Here is a 23,764-nt window from a genome sequence, read left to right on the forward strand (position 1 = left end):
TTCTGGAAGTCAAAACATGCAAAATGAAACACAACGATAATACTTAATCCTATATGACCCCAAAACTTTTGAGCGTAAATAAAACACTTTTATTTAAACACCATATTGATTACTCATTATTCATTGCTTACTGTTTCAGAAAATCAACTTATTACTCGAATTATAACCACAATTGTCCCATGCTCCAAGCATGCACACTTTGGTTTCCTATGGTCCATACTTTGTGAAATAGATCAATTGAAAAACTTTTCCAATGAAACTCATTTCACAATCCCCAATCCTTATCATTAGTGTAAGAATACCAAATTCTTGCCACTTTTAGAATATGTTAGATTCTAACATTTTATGCAACGATCCTTTCGTAAAGTCATAGCACAAAAGTCACCAAGACTTGGCCAATGAAATCACAAAGTACTCTATCAGAAATTGTCATAAAACAATTATATAGATGTGATGTCTCTCACTCAAAGTACATTCCTTTGAACATCCTTCTCGCATAAAAGTTTTTAATCTAGACATATTTCTTAATATCCAACTCCCATTAATGGAAACATTTCCATATTTGTCATATGACAACTCATTCTTAATAGAATCTTATCTATTCATAATAATGTCAATATAGTCCATCCACTACTATACTTCCAACTACTCACAAGCAACAATTCCTTGGCGAACCTTAGATCGTCCTTTGATAGTTGTTTAATTATTTTAGTCAAATCCAGTTCTAGTCCCTTTTTCCCTCTTAATGCCCTAGGCATTTGGAAAATATTAGAATGGTCAAATGTTATAGCATTTGCAATCGATCCTATACCCTAAGCGTATGGGACACGATGCATAATGTCTTACATAAAGATATGATACTTTATCAATCTTCTGTCATAATATTTTATGTGTCACGTTCTCACAATTCGAACTATGAAGAGGGATGCCGTAATCATAATCGAAATTTGAGAACACACTATGTATCCTTTGACTAAATTTATTAAAATTTCTCAATCTAAGCTTTAGATATTGAAACGAAGTATAATATTCTCTCCCTTAATTATAGCAAAACAACTTTTTAACCCCTACAGCTTTGCAAAGTTAATCTTTGTTTTCTATAATTAATATTGCTAACTCGCAATACTTGAAATAATAATCATGCTCCCACTAACACGATGATTATTACAATACAAGCATAACACTTATACTCCCACTAGCTTTGACATATATCTAGAAAACATCTGAACTTCCAGAAAACAATGCTTATTGAAATCCTTAAGTTCATATTTCTAAATACTTGATGCTTTGATAAGCCTTTATCTAAGCTTCTTAAACTCATACACCTTTGCCTTAGAAAGCTCATATGTGTGTCTAGACAAATTCAGAACTAAGTCCCAAATGTTCAGACTAATTGCCAAATGTCACAATTCGAACTATGAAGAGGGATGCCGTAATCATAATCGAATTTGAGAATACAATTTTCACAATTGCTATCTTCTTAAAATCTCTCTTAGTGAAAGCATTTCCTCACAATCATTTTCATGAAGGAGGGAAACCTTATGTCACTTAGATTTTATGGTGTATGTGTTCCTATCCATGTGAATTTGCCAAAACGAAGGTTTGCGACAAATCCAAAAACATATGGACTGGACTTTCTCAATCTTGATTTCTTGTCTCATGGTAACACGAGTGCCCACCATGTCTTCCAAGTAGTTTAGCAACTCACCCTTACATATCAATGTATCGTCCATTGATCAAGGTGCTTGCCTTTATGCATACAGATGAGAACTCATAGAACTCAGAAGCATAACTAACTTAACTGGAATAGCGCAGAAAACAAAATTTTCATCCACGATAGGTTACAAACCTCAAGTCGTGCGCTAGTGATGATCAATTAGGTTTATTCTTGATTTATTCTTGAACCTTTTCAAGACCATTAAGACTCCCACTGACTCCTTGACATAAAAGGTTCTCTTGTCAAGAAACATTTCTTGACAAACAAATAATCAAGAGTTAGTGTAGCTTCTTATCAAGCTTAACACTTCAAACAATTGGTCTTAGTTGGTCTTTGACTTATCCAAGACATCACAACTTACCAATTTCAAATGTGCAAGAATATGAAAACTTTTCCAAATTCCACATTTGATGAGTGCCATAAACCTTCTTAAGACTTGTCACTCAAGTCACAATCTTAGACTTTAAGACTTGATATTGGAACGAAGTATGATTGACTTCTTGATTTAACCATTTCTACAATTCTCGATTCCTCTTCTTAGACATGCAATTACACTAAGACTCACTTGGAGGATCAATTGAGATATGGTTCTTAATCATTAAGACTTATCATAAAACACAATAAAATGTACTCTCCCTTCTTCTTAGAATAGAGAAACTTTTATCTTTCTGCCTACTAGATTCTTCTTATTCGTTCTGCTATTGATTGAAACTCTTTCAATCAACTTAGAATTATACTCAATCTTATAAGTATAACCATATTTACTAAACTTTAGTAAATCATGACGAATATCTTTATTACTCTTGTGGTGGACTTGATCGACGCACAACCTAGTGTACTCGATCTCTTAGTCCTTCACTTGACACTTTGTCAAGGAATTAGTCTAATTTTTCAAATATGAAGTTTCTCATTCATCACACAATGCAGTTTGCACGATTCCAAGTTTCTGTCTAATTGAAACTTGGGTGATGAGAAACTCTCCCTATTTGGTAAATTCTCGACATTTCCACAAATAACACAATTAATAATCAAATCCATTATTGCTAATAGAAGAAACATTCAAACATCAATTTTTCATACATGCCATTGCAAGGATAAATAAATAAGACAAAAACAAATTTTATTTTATTGCGGAAAAACTTTGTCCTTACAATGCAATTCAACTGAAAAAACTATGCTATTACATATTTCTTAGAAATCTATCCTAACTCTAAAGTAGCAGCTCAAAAATCCAATCTTTGAATCCATGCGATCGAAATCCATTTCTTCGTGATCAGATTCAGCACGCTTCTTCCTTAAGTTTCCTTTCTTTTCTTCGATCCTGCAAAACATCAAAATGTAATCTTATCACATCATGTATTAAGAATCAAAAATTGGAACTTATAGAGTTAGTTAATGGATTTTACCTGAAGTAGAGCCATACGTCTTGACTCTCCCATCTCTTAGATCTCTCAGATAAACAGGGCAGCTTCGTCTCCAATGCCCCTTCTCTTGGCAGTAGAAGCATATGGACTCTTTTGGAATGGCACAAGGAACTCTCTCAGAATTTACCTTTTCTGGATTTCCAATGTCACCATTTTCAATGTCCATTGAAGTTTGGGAGTTTGATTTGCCAGACAAATTTGCTTGATCAGCACGCCAAATCATTTCTGATTTAGCAGCTATAAGCAAATAGGTCAAATCAATGAGGGTCACGTCATGGTCCATCATATAGTACTCTCTAACGAACTCACTATATGATTCAGGAAGTGACTGAAGAACCCAGTCAACAGCCAACATTTCTGAGATATCGACACCCATCATCATTAACCTATCAATGTGTGACTTCATCTCTAAGATGTGCGCACACACAAGTCTTCCATCTTCGTGTTTACTTGCCAAAGGGCTTGAGTGAGCTTGAACTTTTCAAGCCTTTGAACTTGTGGGTTAGGGAGATTAATTGGAGGAGGTGGAGGAAGTGAAGCATGACTCTCATTTCCTTGATCGTATCGTGGAACGTCATCTTCATTTGGAAAGCTTGTTCCAAGGGACTTGGGAAGACCATTGTAAGATTTAGACATCTACAAAACGGGAGAAAAATCAAGTTAGTTGATAAAAGAATCCTTGATGTAACACCCAAATGAAACATCAAGGCTGGGATCCAACACAATACTCTACAACCTAGAAGAGGGATGCCGTAATCTAGTTGTAGAATCTTTGAAGGTAGGTAAATGACGATTTACCAATTTCCACCATGAAAAACGAAAAAGAAATTTAAGTTTTAAATGAATTGAAACTCCTAGATCTTTTGAGATTCATTGAACTTTTCAATGACATGTTTAATCTCGATTATGCCCTTCTATTTGTGACTGGGATGCCGAGGATCACAAATAAGGTGTGAATAACCATACGAATCACGTGATGCACTCAATGATACTATCACCTAATCAATGTGTCGGTTAGCCACACACGCTCCATTGATCTATGATAAACATCGAGCCACACTTCGCCACCAATGCCAAACCCAAATTAATGTGCCGGTTAACCACACACGCTCCACTAACGTTTCGACAAGGGTACAAAGTGTAATTCCATGGATTAGCATACAATTCTACATTTTTCCTAAAGTAACTATGATTTGGGAATTTGTAAAAGCATGTAGTTACTTTGTACTTCATTATACTTATAATGGAAGGTTTCGCCCTATCCTACCCGTTCGGCTAACGACCCTCCACTAGTCAAGAGTGCGGTGGGTAAGAGTGGATACCCATTCAATCGCCATTTTATAGGCAATTTCCTTAAACACCCCTTATAGACCAGCTTCGTGAATGAGGCCTACTAACGGTAAGACTGACTGTTTACTCATACATATATATAATATTAGACTTTTAATGTTATATATAATATAGGGTGTATTTTACACTTTTAAAATACTAGGTGGTTTAATCTAATAAATTATACTTTTAATTTAATTAAATGTAAACCAAAACTTTATGGATTTATTAAATCTCTTTTAATCATACACTTTAATTAATTAATAAAACCATAAGGGTGTAATTTGAACTTTTCAAAGCACTTGAGTTTTAGATTTTAAAAACTTCAAATTAAGACTTTTAATTAAATTTTAAAATCCAAAACTTGAGGGCAAGTTTTGAAACTTTTTCAAACTTAGGGTTTAGAATTTAATTATTTCAAAATTAAACTTTTAATCAAAATTTAAATTCCAAAACTCGAGGACAAGCTTTGAAACCTTTCAAAACATTAAGGTTTAACTATTTAAATTTCAAAAAATAGAAACTTTTAAATTCAAATTTAAATTATTAAACCTAAAGGGTGTAAATTGAAACTTTTCAAACTTACTAGGTCAAATATATATTTAATAATAATCCTATATTATCCATATTTAACCAAATCCATTAATTTTGACAAGGATAAACATTCCAAACATGAAAAATCGATTTTAGGCAATAAAAACGAGTTATTGCAATTATCCTTAGCAAAATCTACTCAAAAATTCGAAAAATCCGGCAACAGACTCGAAAACTCGTCGAGTTGAGTATAGATATCGTAGAGTTCATTACCAACTCGTCGAGTTCATATAGAACTCATCGAGTTCCTGCTCCAGACAGCAAAAACTTTCGAATTTTTGATTTTTGGCAGTTCAATTATGATTCTATTCAATAGAAAAACAACCTAGGCTCTGATACCACTGATGGGTTTTGAGCATAACAACATTCCTATGGTGTTCATGCACCCTAATTGCTTGGATCTAGTTTTTCTACTTTGAACATGCAATAAACCTCCAAGACTTATAAACCTTAGATCTAGCATACAATTAATCAAATAAACATGTAAACTAGGGTTTGGATCTTACCTTGATTGTTATGTAGCAATAACAATCAATTCCTTGGCTTCAGAAAGCTTAGTGCCTCAAGTGTTGCACCTCTAATGGAGTCACAAACACCACTAAGCAATTGGATGAAGAGGAGAAGAGAAGTGGCTGCCCAAAATCGTCCAGAAACCCTAAGGGAATCATTCACCACGTTTTTGGGGCTTAGGGGCTCCTTAAATAAGTAGGCAATTAGGGTTATCTAACAAGGAAACCCTAATTTGACTGCTTAAGCCCTAAGCAGCCCATGGACCCCTTCTGGAACATGCCTTGGACGATTTCTAATGGGTTTCCCCATAGAATTCGTCCAACCTATATTCCAAGGTGATCCATAGCCCAGTTGCAATTATCTTATAATTACAATTCCAGTCCCCTAAGTTTAATTAATCTCTTTTAGCCACAAAATTAATTCTTAATTAATTCTTGACTAATATTAATTAAACAATATGATTTATCCTTTAATATATTATTCTCATAATATATTAATAAATCATAATTAAACCTTTCTCTCCTTAATTCATCCTACATATTGCTATGGTGAAGGCAACCCAAAAGGACCATGCTCACAACCGGGTCAAGTACATACCTCAATAGTTATGGACTTAGACACTAATCCAACACCAGGGTGATACCTTCAAAAGCACCAAATCTCCCACCTGAAACTCTAGCTCAGAGTGTCACTGATCCACATAACTCTTCTGGCAGCTCTGGACCGCCATCAATCTCTATCTAACTTACTGGATAAGGTCGATCATCTTGAGCACTATCTTCGTGCTCCCCATGACACTCTTGCCGACCTCGCCCCAACAAGTAGGAGTCTGACACTTCCTCCCATACAGAAGATCAAAGAAAGGCATGCCAATGTTGGCATGATGGTTGTTGTTATAAGAAAACTCAGCCAACGGGAGATAGGAGTCCCAGCTCCCACCAAAATCAATGATGCAGGCATGCAACATATCCTTGAGCGTATGAATAGTCCGCCATCTCTGTCCATCGGTCTACGAATCATAGGCAGTATTGAAATGCAACCGGGTGCCCAACGTTTCGTGAAACCTCTTCCAAAATCTGGAAGTAAACCGAACATAACAGTCCGACACAATTGAAGTCGGCACCCCATGTCAAGCCACCACCTCTCGGACATAAATCTCAACAAGCTTCTCTGCAGAAGAGTCCTCGCTTATGGCTAGGAAGTGAGCACTCTTCGTCAAACGATCCAATATCACCCAAATGGCATCAAAACCCCTCGCAGTCTTCGGCAAATTTGTAATGAAATCCATGGTGATCTGCTCCTACTTCCATAGTGGAACCTCTAAGGGCTTCACCTTGCCGTGAGGGCGCTAGTGCTCGGCCTTGACCTTCTGGCAGGTCACACATCGCTCTACAAACTAGGCCACATCCCTCTTCATACACGACCACCAGTAACTATGCTTCAGGTCACGATACATCTTGGTAGCCCCTAGATGAATGGAAAATATCGACTTGTTGGCCTCCTCCATAAATACCCGTCGAGCCCCACCAACATAAGGAACCCAAACCTGCCTGTGAAGAGTCAAAATCCCCTACTGTCAATATCAAATGCTGAAATCTAACCAATCACCTGCTCACTTTTCTGACTTTCTTCCTTTATGGCCACCGACTGTGCTTCTTTGATCGTTTCCAACACTAGGGTCATCAAAGTCATCCTCATACACACATCCTGAATTAGGGTACTGACCGCCCTCCGGCTCAAGGCGTCGGCCACCACATTAGCCTTGCCCGAATGATACAAAATCTCACAGTCATAATCTTTCACTACATCCAACCACCTCCTCTGCCTCATGTTCAGGTTAGGCTGATCCATAAGATATCTCAAGATCTTATGGTCAGTGTAGATGGTACACCGAACACCATAAAGATAGTGGCAACAAATCTTGAGAGCGAAAACCACCGCCCCCAACTCCAAATCATGAGTGGGATACTTCGCTTCATGAGCTGTCTCGAATCGTATGCAATCACATGCTCCCTCTGCATCAACACAACACCCAACCTTGAAATGGATGAATTGCAGTAGACCACAAAATCCTCAACTCCCTCAGGAAGGGCAAGTACTGGTGCCTCACACAGTCTCTGGCGAAGAGTCTCGAATGGTGCCTACTACTCAGGCCCCCAACTGAACACAACATCCTTCCTCTTCAACTTAGTGAGAGGAACAACAATCTTGGAGAAGTCTCGAATGAATCTTCGATAATATCCCACCAAATCGAGGAAGCTCTGAATCTTTGATGGAGACTTCGACACTTCCCACTGTATCACCGCCTCTATCTTGGCTGGGTCGACCAAGATACCATTCTGGTTAACGAGGTGTCCCAGAAACTGAACCTCACACAACCAGAAATCACACTTGGAGAACTTGACGTACAACCTCTCCATCCTCAAAAAACCCCAATAATCTCATGAAAATGCTCCTTATGCTTCTCTCTTGTCTTTGAATAGACCAAGATGTCATCGATGAAGACAATCACTAACTGATCCAACATAGGCCTACACACCCGATTCATGAGATCCATGAACATCGTCGGCACATTGGTGACTCCAAAAGGCATCACCACAAACTCGTAATGCCCATAATGAGTTTGGAAGGCTGTCTTCTGAATATCCTCCTCTCGCACCCTCATTTGATGATAGCCAAACCTCAAATTGATCTTGGAAAACCAAGATGCCCCCTGCAACTGATCGAAGAGATCATCAATCCTCGAAAATGGATAACGGTTCTTCACCGTCAGCTTGTTCAACTCCTGGTAATTCAATACACATCTGGTGTGAACCATCCTTCTTTCTGGAAAAAAGAATCGGTGCTCCCCAAGGAGAATTGCTCGGCCGAATAAACCCTTTTCCTAACAGCTCCTGAAGCTGAGAGGATAACTCCTGCATACTGTAAGGTTGCACCTTATGATCTGATGAGTCAAACACATGACACACTGATAGATCAGCATCAACGTCTACTACATCTATAGCGCCAACATATCAATCTTATCATCTTCAGCTTACAGTTTAGTTATCCGATTGTAATCTTTTGTATATTAGGTAATGATATAGATAAGTATAGAGTAGATCAGAAATCCGGTATCTTTGTGATAAGATCGGTTCTTAGTATAGGTTATACGTAATCCCATCAATCAAGGGATATACATGTATAGATTATTATATATACAACATTGGAGAAAACCCTAATGTTGTGATCGTGGCTTTGTTTCAATCATCTTCTTGGTGAAGACAAAACTCTTTATTGGTGAAAGAACAATTTGGAGAACTTCTGTGTTATTTACTTTTTGTTTATTATTTTGCTAGGTTATTTTTATGTTTGTTATTCATACTTGAAGTGTATATGATCGATACAAACCTTTAATTGGTATCAGAGCGGGTTTGTGATACACTCAACTAATCACGTCGACTTCTTTCATTCCAAAGTCAACTGTCTGTAACAAGATCCCTCCGTTTGACAAACACAGTTTCTCTGATTGAAAATCAAAGGCCATGGAAGTTCTACAGTTCATGGATTTCGATATGCACGACGTCGTCAACAAAGGTCCTATAGCTGTTATGCATCAATGATCCAATGATGGTGCATCTGGCAGTAAGCTGAAAGGGAAATTTGTTTCTGGTTACAACAAGGAAGAGAAAATGATGCTGAATCTCGATGTAAAGGCTAGAATTGCTATTTGAAACTCACTCCATTTTTATGTCTATCATTTGGTCCAAAACTGCTCAACTGCTTAAGAGATGATGACCGCTCTATCATCTGCTTTTGAAAAGGAAAACTCTTCAGGCGATGAAGTTAAGTGTCTCATGGCTCATATTGTTGAATCTCACGCTAACACTTCACATGACAACGTTTGGATCCTTAACGTTGATTCTCTTCACATTGCTAAAGACCTCAAGTCATAATGGGACGGTACGTTAGCGTATCAGGTAAAAAATCATGTTAATCTTTCCTCTATTGATAATATCGAAAAAGATGACATAATCGACCTCTTAAGTTTCAATTTATTGATCTCAAATAAAGAAAAATTTTCTCTCAGTCTTGAGCTAAATATTCTCAAAGAAAAATTCTTAGCATGTTTCCTCAGTGCTCAGTTAGCAATTCTGAACCTGAAGATCAATCAAAGCCTTCGACTCCTGATAACTCTTCAAAGGATCATAAGTCTCATGAAAAGGTAGTATATGAGCATGCCATTGATAACATTCCTTGTTCCAGAACTAAATCAAGAACTCTTAAGTCAAATGATCAAAGTTCTTCAGATTCAGCAGTTAGAAAGAAATCAAAATATAATGTTAAAGGAAGGAATCCTAGAATTAAAATTTGTTATCGATGTGGTGACGCCTCTCACAAAATCAATGAGGGCAGTTTTGAAAAGAACACCATTCACACTGATAATATCACGACTCGAAATGATAAGTGGATCAAAAAGGGAAACTCGTTGAACTATCTCCCTGATGATTGTTATAACATGTTTTAGTGATCCTTTGCAAGTGGGTCAGTGTATTTTTTTGGAGTTATTGTACATTTTAGTTTCAGGGTAAAAAGAATATTTGGTATTTAGACAGTAGTTGCTCAAGACTGTGACAAGATTCAATTCTCTGCTGGAGGTTTTCATAAAGAAGGATGGTCAGTCAGTTACATATAGAGATAATGTCAATGGAGCTACAAATGAATATGGATCCATAAAGTGCAATTTTGTTGTTTTAAAAAAATGTCTCTTATGTGAAAGGTCTTCAGCATAATCTCATTTCTATCAGTCAACTGTGTGACACTGGCTATGAAGTTCTCTTTAACAAGAGAGAATGAAAAGTTGTTGATAAAAAGAGCATCACTATTTTTACTGCAAATCGACAAAACGACATCTATGTTCTGGATATGTTTTCTACTGAAATAACAAGTAAGCAAACAATTAAACAAACAAAGAAAACGAATTTTACTTCAAGATTAAAGAGCACTTCCATTAGTTCCGAATCCCTTTTCTCCTATGGATGATTTATACTAGACAAATTATGTTGGCTTCCAATTTATTTACTAGTTATTATGATCAAATACCTAGATATATCAATTTATGAATTACCATGCAATGGTCAAGCATATGTGAAACACACAACTGATAATAAGATAGATTGGATTATGAATGATGAAATCGAGAATTACTAATTTGTGGTCAAGACAATAATTCAACCACTTAACATGGATAAGTAATTCACTCTAACACAGTCAAAGCTATCAACTTTATTTACCTAACTCTATGATTTGGTCAATCACAAGATCTAATTATTTAATGGTCATAAACATCTAGAACCAAGTTAATGCAACAATAATGTTCATCTACTACACATAACTTGAATGGAAGGCAATAAAAGCTAAAACTTTAACATGCTAGGTTTATAATTCATCAAACACAAGAAAAGCCAAATAAATTGTCATAGAAGCATAAAATCAACACATAGGGTCGAGGTTCATCATCCCTAACAAAAGTTTAGGGTGATTAGCCCATAACTAAGAAAGAAACACACAAAGAATCAATGCAAATAAGACTAGACATGATTAGAACCAGCAAACCGAAATAATCAATGTTTTTTTCTTCTAGATCTCTTCTACTCCTGAGCTCCAAATGATTTCTTCTCTTCCAAGGGTTTTACAGAGGGTTGTTTTCGCAATACTTCTCCAGAACGTCAGCTGGAAGTCTCCCAATTTGACCTAATGTTCGGATATATATACTTGCGTGAAATCTGGCCAACACAACGTTTTTGTCATTAAAATCCCGTATCCCCCAAGTCAGCGTCAAGAACCACAAAATTTCTATTCAGCACGGTGTGTTGGCGATAAACACGGAGTGTTTGTTACGAATCAACATTTTCTCAAAACACGAAAGTCGTCCGAAATTGTGTCTAGTTTTCAGAACATTTTGAATCTCGTCAATTGGACTTACGAGTCATGATATATGGCCAAAACACTTATGAGGGGTCAAGCTCTCCAGCAACATCCTTCTTTGTTTTCTATTTGCTTTATCTCCCGTTTTCCTACTTCCAGCTACGCGTATGCTTCCTATTTGTCCCGAGCATGTCTTCGCTGCTACAAAACATATATCAAACATAATAAGTACATTTTTTTCTAGAATTAACACAAAATGTAGCATAAAATATAAAGATAATGTATGGGATATATAACTAAATAAGCACACAATAAAAATACCCCACACTTGACTTTTGTTTGCCCCTAAGCAAAACTGATTTTATTTTTATCATATCAAGACTTTAGCTACCAACATCGCACAAGACAATCCATTTTGAGCCTCTCCATTACTCCAAGACCGCATTGCATGTATTTGTGTCTAATTTTTCCTAAGAACCTCCCCAATCCTAAATACTCATAATCTTCATAAACACTTGCCCACTTCTTTTGAGCAACGCTCGTTTTATGCATCCCTCTGAATCTATCCCCAAAAAACTTTCTTAACCTCACGGTATTTTTGGTTAAACCCCCAAAATACATATGGAAAAATAACCTAGAAAATAAAAAATACAATAACTAACTTAACAACTTTCGCCTTTGAATCTTTGATGTTGATATTTCTTCGTCTTAATAGCTTTGTAGACTCTTTCAAAAGTTTCAACTTTCTCTTTTTTTTTCAACCTTATTATTATTATTATTATTATTATTATTATTATTTTCAATTTTTTTCTTTTCTCTCCACCATACATTTCTGGTACACGATGCTAAACATATTGTGTCCCCCAAACTAAGCAAGGTCGCGTTTTTGTTACATAATTTCACTAGGATAGGGAAGCCACAAATACACTATAACATATATTGGCTCAAATAAACATTAAAACTCGCATCGAATCGTCCCAAACAACGCTAGCAACCTAAATCTCAACACAATAATTTTTTTTTCACTAGACTCTGTTTTAGATTATTGTTTCAAATCTTTCTAATAATTTTAAATCCTAGTCATTTTTCAAAATTTTAATTTATCAGTAAGCTTGTATTCCTATATTCGACCCCTTACCCCACACTTAAATGATGCAATGTTCCCATTGCATGCTAAAACAAATAAAGAACATAAAATTAAAGATAGAGAATTGGAACAGACTCCCCTGGGATAGTAGTGGCGAGATCGAATGGGGCTGCTAAAAGTTTCTCCGAAAATTGTTGGAAGACTGGAAACTAGAATGTTGCCTCTAAATGTGTTGGAAGACTTGTACATCTCGTAATATGTAACATGAAACTGGACCCAAACAACTGCTTGAAAATGTTACGGAAAAAATGTGAACAGAAGACTAGCATCTTCGAAAAGTATGGTGCAGAAAACGTCAAAACAGTGTACTCACGTCCGACCACGGCGTGATAATGTAATGCCATGTCGTAGTGTAGTTGATGGAAAAATCTGGTCGCGAAAAGTGGAAATACCACGTCGTGGTAAAAGATGACCATGCTGTGGTGTTGAGTCTGGATGTGTTTGATCGCGGAAATCTAAATTGCAACGGCGTGGTGATGATGACCACCCCATGGTATCTTTACAAAATAGTCTTCTTCCAAACTCTTCCCAATATGTACCCCACGCTTATTCAAAAATGCGGCTCATGGGTTCTAGTCTTCTAAGATCTCTCGGCCTTTTCCAATTAAGCTCCTTCATTGCTTTACTTTCTTTCAACACTACAAAAATAAGATCAAAATCTAGAGAAACACATGATCATTTGGCTAAACTAAAATAAAACTAGAAATAAAAACTAAAACTAAAATGAAATTAATAAGAAAAGAAAATGCAAACTATAAACATCGGGTTGCCTCCCGAGAAGCGCTTCGTTTTATGGAGTCGTGAGCCGGACTCCTTCCCATTCTACGTTGTGCCGGTTGGGATTGTGATCTACATTTTCACCTTTTGTTCCTTCCATCTTCTCTTGTAAGCTTGTACTCTTATTTTGTATGCCTTTTTCGAGTTTTCCTTTTTCTTTTGAGTGGTGCTTTCTTCATGTTTTCATTTCGTCCCCTTGCTTCTTCCAATAGGTTTTGTCTTCATTTCTTCTTTTTCTTGTCCCTTGGTTTCCACTTCCATCGTGTCAATGTTGATCTCCTTTTTATTCACTTCTTCATCATCACTTGAAATCAATTTTTCTTCTTCACTTTCTTCATTCACTTGAGACTTTGGTTTTGTAAAGGCGAAAACTTCAAAAATTATTGGAGCTGAGGCGCGAGGCTTGGTACGTTCTACTTTCTCTACGTGAGGCTTCTCCCAAGTCTTCAACTCTTCATCTATTAGCTTCTCTATTTCATTTAACTCATCAACATTTTCTTCTATAACATCCATCTTTGACACTTCATCTCTTGGCTCGTTTACTTCCACTTTTTGGTTCATGTCAAAAGTTATTTCGTCATCTTCTACACGAAGGGTGAGCTTGGAGTCATGGATGTCAACAAGATCTCTTGCGGTACTCAAAAATGGTCTTCCCAAAATAATGGGAAGCTCTTCATCCTCCTTAATATCTAATACCACAAAATCAACTGGAAAAACAAATTTTTCCACATTTACCAATAAGTCTTTAATGATTCCATGTGGTTTAGTGATTGTGTGATCCACCATTCTAAGTGTCATCTTTGTGTATTGGAGCCTTGGTAAACCGAGCTTCTTGTAGAAAGAATATGGCATAAGATTAATGTTATCCCCCTAATCGGCTAAAACATTAATAGAAGTAAAATTTCCAAATTCACAACGAAAAGTCAATCGTCCCGAATCTCCCATCTTGATTGGTAACCCACTGATGATTGCAATTGAACATAGCTCACTAAGCACGATTGTAGATGCTTTTTTTCAACTCCTTGCGGTTTGCCATCACATCCTTAGCAAAATTTGGAATTTTAGCCATGGATTTGAGGAATGGGGAATTAATGGAGAGAGAGAGAGCGAGAGAGATAGAGAGAACTTGTTCTGTTCTGGCTCCAGATTATGCTTAAAAGCTCTAGATGAGAATGGTAGAGGAGGCTGATAAGTTTTCAAAAATGAAGGTTTAATTTCCTCCGGTGAACACGTCGTGGTGAGATCACCGCGACGTGGTGACTGGGCAGAATCCAATTATGATATTCTTTTTATCTTTTCTCCTTCCAAATACGGACCGACGCTTTCGGTACTTGTAACGTGCATCTCCAAAGGCTCAAAGTCTTCCTCATTCTCGATGTATATTGCCATAACATTAGGTTGTGGTTGAGGATCGAGATTTTTAGGAAGTAATCTCTCATTTACGACTTTAGCCAATAGACCCAATTGAGTCTCGATGTGATGGATTGAAACTTGCTTATTTCTCATTAAATCTTGCTGATATCTCATTGTTGCATCGGTTTCATCATGCCTCTTTTCTAATGCGGCTACAAAATGGGCGAGCATTGCTTCAAAATCCGTTTTCTTTTCGGGTGTCAGTTCTTCTTTTTTATAGAACCCTCTTGCATTTTGATTGTACTTCTCCTCCATGGCCTTCTTGTACTCATCATAGGGTAACCATTCCTTTTTGGATTTCCTATAATCTTCATCATAACAATCCCCACTTGAGAAACATGCTTGAGCTTTCCGATTTCCATTCTCATCAAGGTCGCAATCCTTTGTTAGATGTGGACCGCTACAATTATCACACCCCACACGAATGGCATGGATGGATTGGTCAATCTTTGTCATCCTATGATCCATGCTATCCAACTTGGCCATTACTGCTGCCATATCATCATAAGCTGCGTTCACCGTTCCTTTAGTTGTGTCATTACGAGGATTATGATATTCTCTTGAATGTTTAGAGAATTCTTCAATCAATCCCTTTATTATAGCTGGTGCTTTCTTCGTGAGTGGTCCTTTGGAATCAAGGAGCTTCCTGGTTGTTACCTTTACCCCATCATAGAAAATGGAGACCTCTTGTTGTACATTAATGTCATTCTGGGGGCAATTTCTCAGCAAGCCCTTGTATCTCTCCCATGCCTCATAAAGTGATTTGCCTCCCAGTGTTCAAAATTTGTAATTGCTTTCTTTAACTTTGTGACTTTCGATGATGGGCAAAATTGTTGTATGAAATCTTCACGCAATGGTGGCCATGTTGTTATTGATTATTGAGGGAGTGACTTTAACCAATCTTTTGCGACTCCTCTGAATGTAACCGGTAGCATGTGTAGTAGCACTGTCTCGTGTGGCACATTTGGAATGTTGAAATAGTTGGCGATATCATTGACCTCATCAATGTGCTTGTAGGCATCCTCGTGATCTTTCCCGTAGAATGGGATATCCTTCAGTTGGGCGAGTATGTGACCTTTTAGTTTGAAGTTTGTTGTTTCTGGAATTGCGGGTTACACAAGACCTGGCCCAATATCGTCACGTATCCGCTTCTTGTATGTCTCCATTGGTATGTCTCCAATGACTGCCATTACTATTTCTGGTTCGGGTTCACCCTTCATTTCAGATTTAGGTGTCTCGGGCTCGTGATCCGCTTCCTTGTCGTGAGTTTTTTCGAAGCTTTCAAATTTGTCTTTTTGGAATTTGCTACTTGATTCCCCGAACTTTGTATCCTTCTTCTTGTGAAATGCAGATTTTGGATCCTTAAGTGATGGCACGATATTGAAAGTGGATCCCCTGGTCATAAACACTGGAACAAAAACAAAAACGCGTAAAACAAAAAAAACAAGTTAAACGATAAACTAACTGCACCGTGACCACGACTTGGTGAAGATGACCACGTCGTGTTTACTGTTCAGATATAAAAATTTAAGTAATGCTGAAAAATAACTTCCTGTGGTTTTTACCCCATAAAAAGGATCAAATAGCTAAAAACAATTAAACTAAATAATAAGATAAGCCGTTCCCCGGCAACGGTGCCAAAAACATGATGTGCATATATGTAACTATTAGTTTTAAATTTATAAACCTAACTAATTAAACTAACTATGCACCTATATGCAGTGTACCACTGTACCTAGTCGGATTATACAATAGCTTGGTAAGTCAGGTGTCGATCACAGGGAACGAAATTCTATTTAATAATATAACTACTAATAGCTAAACTAAATAAAAAAGTAAATTGGGGGTTTGTTTTACTGATTTTGCAAGATCAGAAGAACTTAAATCAAATAACAAGTAACCAAACAATTAAACAAGCAAAGAAAACGAATTTTACTTCAAGATTAAAGAGCACTTCCGTTAGTTCCGAATCCGTTTTCTCCTTTGGATGATATATAATAGACAAATTATGTTGGCTTCCAATTTATTTACTAGTTATTATGATCAAATACCTAGATATATCAATTTATGAATTACCATGCAATGGTCAAGCACGGGTGAAACACACAACTGATAATAAGATGGATTGGAATATGAATGATGAAATCGAGAATTACTAATATGTGGTCAAGACAATAATTCAAGCACTTAACATGGATAATTAATGCTCTCTAACACAGTCAAAGCTATCAAATTAATTTACCTAACTCTATGATTTGGTCAATCACAAGATCTAATTATTTAATGGTCATAAACAACTAGAACCAAGTTAATGCAGCAATAATGTTCATCTACTACACATAACTTGAATGGAAGGCAATGAAAGCTAAAACTTTAACATGCTAGGTTTATAATTCATCAAACACAAGAAAAGCCAAATAAATTGCCATAGAAGCATAAAATCAACACATAGGGTCGAGGTTCATAATCCCTAACATAAGTTTAGGGTGATTAGCCCATAATTAAGAAAGAAACACACAAAGAATCAATGCAAATAAGAATAGACATGATTAAAACTAGCAAACAAAAATAATCAATGTTGTTTTCTTCTAGATCTCTTCAACGCTTGAGCTCCAAACGATTTCTACTCTTCCAAGGGTTTTCCAGAGGGTTTATGTCACAATATTTCTCCAGAAAGTCGGCTGGAAGTCCCCCAATTCGACCTAATGCTTGGATATATATACTTACCTAAAATCTGGCCAACACGGCGTGTTTGTCATTAAAAGCCCGTACTCCCCAAGTCAGCATTAAGAACCGCGAAGCTTCTATTCACCATGGCGTTTTGTTGATAAACACGGCTTGTTTGTTATGAATCATCATTTTCTCAAAACATGAAAGTCGTCCGAAATTTCATCTAGTTTTCAGAACATTTTGAATCTTGTTAATCAGAGTTACGAGTCATGAAATATGGCCAAAACACTAACGAGGGGTCAAGTTGTCCAACAACATCATTCTTTCTCTTCTTTTTGCTTTATCTCCCGTTTTCCTACTTCCAGCTTCTCGCATGCTTCCTTTTTGTCCCGATCATGTCTTCACTGCTACAAAACATATTTCAAACATAATAAGTATCTTTTTTCTAGAATTAACACAAAATGTAGCATAAAATATAAAGATAATGTATGAGATATATAACTAAATAAGCACACATTAGAATTCCTAAGATGCAATTTGTTAAGGACAAACGGGGCTCAATGTGTGGAAAAAGGAAGAAAACCAAGTCTTCATTCAAGCCAAATTCTTGTTCTTCAATCATCAAACCTCTTCATCTCCTTCATATTGACCATTTTGGACAAGTTCCAATTAAGTCAAGAGTTGGGAAGAAATATACTCTTGTCATTGTGGATGAATTTTCTAGGTTTACGTTGGTAGTCTTTTCAAGAAAGAAGAGTCATGCCGCTGATGAAGTCATTGCTCTCATTAAGCAGTGGGAAGTCCTCTATGATCACAATGTAAGGCAATTATATAGTGATCATGGAACTGAATTCAGAAACACCTCTCTGGAAGATTTTTGCTCAGTCTCAGGAATATGTTAGAACTTTTTGGCAGTTAGAACTCCCCAAAAAAATGGTATTACAGAAAGAAGAAACAAAACTCTCATTGAAGCTAGAAGAACTACGGTTGTTGAAGCTGGTCTTTCATTGTCATTTTGGGCTGAAGCTCTCAATACAGCGTGTTATACCTAAAACTAGTCTATTATTGTTAAACGTCATGGGAAAACTGGTTATGAGCTACTGAAAGGAAGGAAACCAGACATCTCTTATTTTCATGTGTTTGGATGTGTTTGTTACATCTTGAATCAAATAGATCAACGTTCGAAGTTTGAGGCTAAATTTGATGAAGGAGTGTTCCTAGGATACTCCAGTATATCTAAGGCTTTAAGAGTATTTAATCTTTCAAGGCAAATTATTGAAGAAAAAATTCATGTCACCTTTGATGAGGACTCATTCATTCATGATCGAGTTGATCACCCCTCGTCATTTCTAAATAAACTTACTTACAGTTCTTCAGACCCTGTTCCTAAGCTCTTGTCAAATGATTCTAGTCCCATTGTTCCCAATGTTGATCAATTAATCAGTTCTCAACCTATCTCTAAAGATCAGCTTGATATCCCTGAAGAAGCTAAATCATCAAATCAGGAAGTCTCTGCCCATAGCAATACAAATGAAAGTTCTAATCCAAGAATCCTTCAAGATCATCCTGAATCTCAAATCATTGGAGATGTAAATTTTGGGATTCTCACTCGCAGCAGAGTCAGTAGCAACTTCTGCCTGTTTTTAAACTCCGTCTCAATAATCGAACCAAAGAATATTGTTGATGCCTTGAAAGAAGCTGACTGGATTAAGGCCATGCAGGATGAGCTAAATGAATTCGAACGTCATCGTGTGTGGACTCTTGTTCCTAAATATCAAGGAAAGACTATCAGTGGAACTCGCTGGGTTTTCGGGAACAAAATGGATGAAGATGGAATCATCATAAGAAACAATGATTAGCTTGTAGCTCAAGGATTCTATCAGCTTGAAGGGTTATAATATGATGAAACATTTGCTCCAGCTGCAAGACTTGAAGCAATTCGTCTATTTCTAGCTTTTGCCTCTTTCAAAAACTTCAAAGTCTTCCAAATGGACATCAAGACCGCCTTTCTACATGGAGATCTTTAAGAAGAAGTCTTTCTAAAAAAACCTCCATGGTTTTAAAATAAATAGTTTCCAGATCATGTGTATTGTCTTTATAAAGTTGTCTATGGCTTAAAGCAGGCTCCTAGGACATGGTATGACACGTTGGCAAGCTATTTCTCTCAAGTGGATACAAACAAGGAAAGATCGATAACACTCTGTTCATAAAGCAATCATGATCTCATATCATTCTTGCTCAAATTTATGTGGATGATATTATCTTCGGATCCACTGATGAAAAAGCTAAGCTCAGAATTTGCGGAGGTCATGGCCAAGAAATTCAAGATGAGCATGATGGGTGAACTAACTTTCTTTTTGGGCTTGCAGGTCAAACAACTAACTGATGGTATTTTTGTTTATCAAGCTAAATATATTGCAGATATGCTGAAGAAGTATGATCTCTCTGATTGCAAACCGACAAATACTCTGATGTGTTCATCAGCGTCTATCGGCACTGATCCAAGTGGCACTGATGTTAATGCAACTCTGTTTCGAGGAATGATAGGATCTCTACTCTCTCTTAGAGCTAGTCGCCCTGACATTATGTTTTCCACCATATTGTGTGCTCTCTATCAAGCCAGTCCTAAGGAATCTCATCTTCATGCTAGCAAAAGGATTTTATGGTACTTAAAACATACACCCAATATTTGGGTATGGTATCCTCATGACTCTAATTTCATGTTGGTGGGATACACTGACTCTGATCATGGAGGTTGTGGCATTGATCATAAAAGCACTTTAGGAGGAGCTCAAATTCTTGGAAATAGATTGGTAAGCTGGTCCAGCAAAAAGCAGACATTAGTGGCTTATTCTACTGTTGAGGCTGAATATGTTGCCGCTGGAAGGTGTTGTGCTCAGATTCTATGGATTCAGAATCAACTCTTGGATTATTGTCTAAACCTCTCAAAGACACCCATCTGTTGTGACAACACCAATGCCATTCATATGATACAAAATCCAGTGCAACATTCCAAGATCAAGCACATCGACACCCGTCATCATTTCATCAGGGACATAGTTCAAAAGGGAAAAGTGGAATTGTTCTACATTCCATCCACTGATCAGTTGGCTGACATCTTCAGGAAGGCTTGGACAAAAATAGTTTGAACAAATTATATGTAGATCTTGGCATGATTTTAATGTCTTAATCATTTTCTAACTGTTATCTTACTTATGAAAAACTCAAAAACAAGTGATTCTTTTATTATGAATGCAAAATCTTACATTTAGTATTTACATTTATCTTCATTCAAGCCTATCTAAGATTTATCTACATCTTATTGCTTCAAAATTTGTAAGGACTGGAGCTTTCTTGAAGGATCTCAATGCTCTTGGTGTTAAGAAAAAGAGTGGCATCATGTCCTCTTCTTCTTGAGATACCTTCTTTCTCCTTCACTTACTGTTATGGATGCAAAGAGCAACCATCAATGCAATAAGTCTTCTTTTCATCTACTGAATTATGATCCTATAAAACCTTCAATGCCCTCATGTTGATCTTGAAGAGATGATGGTTTTATGGATTTAAGCCAGTTAACTCGTTGGTTACAAAGACCGATCTCTGCTTCTCTCCTGTTCTTGATGAATATGAAGCTTAGTGTCCATCTGTAAACACTTCAATGATAAATGGCTTCATCACTCTTGATTTGAAGTAAGATGTGTGTTATACTGATTAGATTATCTTTACCAGCTGTGTTCTCTTCTATAGCCAAAAAATTCAAGGGGTAGATATCTTAGAGAATGGAAATGCATTAATGACCGTTCAATTCCATAGATTTGATGGAACTAGTCTTTATCACCTTTCTAAAAAAGCTTCACATTTTTCCCTGTTTAAACTATTTTCTTGTTTGACTAATTCTTTTGTTTGTATTCTTATATTGTTTATTCTTTTATACCATTTTGTAAAGGAATCCGACAGTGGCAATTTTGAGCCTAGTATGCAACTTTTGACACATCATCATCCCTAGAAGCATGTTGTCGTATGTGACAAAATCTCTCTACGTTTCTCATCAGGGAGACCATCTGCTGAGAACATTAAGTCACCCTCTCATCACTACTAGAAAAACAACCTTTTACGACGCGCAATACGTGTCAAGGAAGGCCCTTTCTTAATGAGAGACGACACGCTTTTGCGCGTCTTCTATTTACGACGCGCATTTACGATGCGCATTTACGACACGCATTTATGACGCTCATTTATGACACGTAATCCGTATCAAGGAAGGCCCTGCCATAAAGGAAGATGACACGCATTTGCGTGTCGTAACCTTACGACGCGCATTTAGGACACGCATTGCGTATCATTAAAGCCCCTGTCATAAATGAAGATTACACGCATTTACGTGTCATAAACTTCAACAACCATTTACGATATACATTTACAATGCGTCTTTACGATACTCATTTACGCATAATACAAAAATATGGAAACAAATATATACCAAAACAATCAATTTCATCCAATAACATCATGTCAAAAAATTGTAATACATTGGTATTAAGGGGATCTGATTGTACATTGTTATTAAGAGGGTTTTCCTAACTATATAACCTAATACTATATTGCTATTAAGGAACACCTTCTTGTTTCTACTTCTTAATGTTATGCTTCTATTTCCACATGATACTTGTTTTCATCATCAACACATTAGTATTCAGAAAGGCTTTAAGCCTCATCAATCTATGTTATAAAATATTAAAATTTAATACACATGTACTAAAATACCTTTTTCCAAGAATCTAGGCTTCAATACATCCCATACCTGTATAAAATATTAAAACAATAAGCATGTATGATTTTTCATCTTTTTAGACACCTCCAATCCAGTGTAAAATGTAAATACACCCAAAATAAATAAATAAATATAAAAACACATTTTATAATTCATGATGAAATAATAATTGAACACTTTGTAAACAGAATGAATAAAATATATAATATTGTGTCTCAATTTTGTTACTTGTAGTAGTACAAATCTATATATTATTATTAAAAAGACATTATTCTAACCTCTATTGTGATTTTGTTTTGTATTGTAAGATGGATATGTCATGCCAAAAAGATACCTAAATTCATGCAAGAGGTGGGTTGGTGGTCCACATTATCTAATTTAAATGATCTCGTACACAAACATCCAACGTTGATATCAAAACAATTCAAGAATTAGACTTCACTTCTTTATTTTCAGAAAGAAAGCATGAATATGAAAAGTTAGGAATACAAACCTCCTTCTTTTTATCTCTTTTCCTCTCAACTTCATGAAATGGATCTGATGAAAAACAATTGATAAAATAAGAAATAACATAAGTAGTTACACATATCAACAGTCAGAGTAGCATGAGAAGCACAATGTTCTTTCTGCACATATCAAAATGGTCATAAATTACCAAGAGTAGACTGAGTGCATCATTGAGCTTATAACCGTGAACCCAAAACATGTATGCCAACTATCATATGAGTAGAAACCACATCAATAATTTCATCATTATAATTTATACATAATGCAAAAGTAGGTAAAAGGGCATAAATGTAACTTAAGATCAGATTTTTCAGCATACAACAGTTGCAGGAGCTCTTCCAAGTCCAGTTGTACAATCTATGTAAGTTACTCCACCGTTTTGCTCACCACAACAGGAAGACGCCACCTCACCACTTCCCAAAGTTGCATATTGTCCAGCTCATTTTGCACCATTTTTTATCAATATATTAATATTTATTTATTAGTTATAGCAAGTAAATAAACAAAAGTAGGTTGCTATTTTTGTTTATAGATTTATTTATACCTGGAAGCTTTCGGAGAATTCACTGTCATATAAATTTGTGGTGGTGGTGGCTTCAATGGTGGACTTGGAGAGAGTTTTGGGTTTCATCCAGTGTGGCTGACACCCACTCAAGAGTGCATGCAGCACCAATAATAAACGGTCAAAAAGACTTCCATCAAGATCAACGGTCCCAGATGATTCAATCATGGACTCCACTTCTCTCTTGATGGAAAATCTTGAAGCTGGGCTAGAAAGATCTGCATCTTCATGTACAACTATGTTTCCAAGTAGACGAAGGATCACTAAAGCTAGCATGTGCCCCATGCTACGAGATGATGGATCCCTACATATTCAAACACATGAGATGAGATGCAATCAACATATTTAAGTTATAAATAAATAAATAAAATAAAAAACTTACCCATCAGCACAGATTACAGGAAACAGTCTTAACAACAACTGTAAACAAAACAAC

General features: G+C 36.4%; 1 non-coding gene across 1 annotated transcript; it reads left to right on the forward strand.

The window, feature by feature from the left end:
* The first annotated feature begins 15,518 nt into the window (after positions 1-15,518).
* Positions 15,519-15,624, forward strand: LOC145141467 (small nucleolar RNA R71). Its single transcript, XR_013722676.1, has one exon. It is a non-coding gene; the product is annotated as a small nucleolar RNA R71 (small nucleolar RNA).
* The last annotated feature ends 8,140 nt before the right edge of the window (positions 15,625-23,764 follow it).

Source organism: Lactuca virosa, chromosome 9 (genome assembly GCF_052849685.1).
Source record: "Lactuca virosa cultivar CGN04683 chromosome 9, Lactuca_virosa_CGN04683_v6, whole genome shotgun sequence".
In the NCBI taxonomy this organism is placed as follows: domain Eukaryota; kingdom Viridiplantae; phylum Streptophyta; class Magnoliopsida; order Asterales; family Asteraceae; genus Lactuca; species Lactuca virosa.